Below are 446 nucleotides of genomic sequence, written 5' to 3'. Positions count from 1 at the left end.
CCTGATGTATATTGTATGCGGGCCCCACAGATGCTGGGAATGTGCAGGAGGTCCATCATCAATGAATGAAGAGGATGACGGGGGACCCTGCAGGGGACACAGTGAGCACCGACACCTGGACTGCTCATCACTGGAAGACACGCGTGCTGTAACCGGGAAGAATCCTGTACATACGATTCACCTTCACCGTACGGTGACACCAAACTCCGGAGAGAAACCCTAAAATCCCTCCGAGACCCCGAACTCCGAGCAACAATGTATCTGATTTGTGTCACTCGGCTGGAGATCCTCCAATCATCTCTGACACCGTCCTTCCTTCTGGAGGGTGACTACGTCTGTTCCCCATGGTCTCCGTGTGTGTTGTAGTCACCGCTCCAAGCTCCCCCTCCCCCCACCCCCGGGGTTGGACTACAATCTCAATACAAATTAGTAAACTAAACCTGAGA

At 53.4% G+C, this 446-nt stretch overlaps 1 protein-coding gene across 1 annotated transcript in view; it reads right to left on the bottom strand.

The window, feature by feature from the left end:
* LOC108802963 (phosphatidylinositol 3-kinase regulatory subunit gamma-like) overlaps positions 1-446 on the bottom strand; it is a 14,494-nt gene that overhangs the window by 5,959 nt on the left and 8,089 nt on the right. The gene's annotated exons all lie outside the window — the stretch shown is intronic.

The sequence above is a fragment of the Nanorana parkeri genome, unplaced genomic scaffold (genome assembly GCF_000935625.1).
Source record: "Nanorana parkeri isolate BGI_ZX_2015 unplaced genomic scaffold, ASM93562v1 scaffold3253, whole genome shotgun sequence".
NCBI lineage: Eukaryota > Metazoa > Chordata > Amphibia > Anura > Dicroglossidae > Nanorana > Nanorana parkeri.
This window is presented reverse-complemented; position numbering and strand designations above follow the sequence as displayed.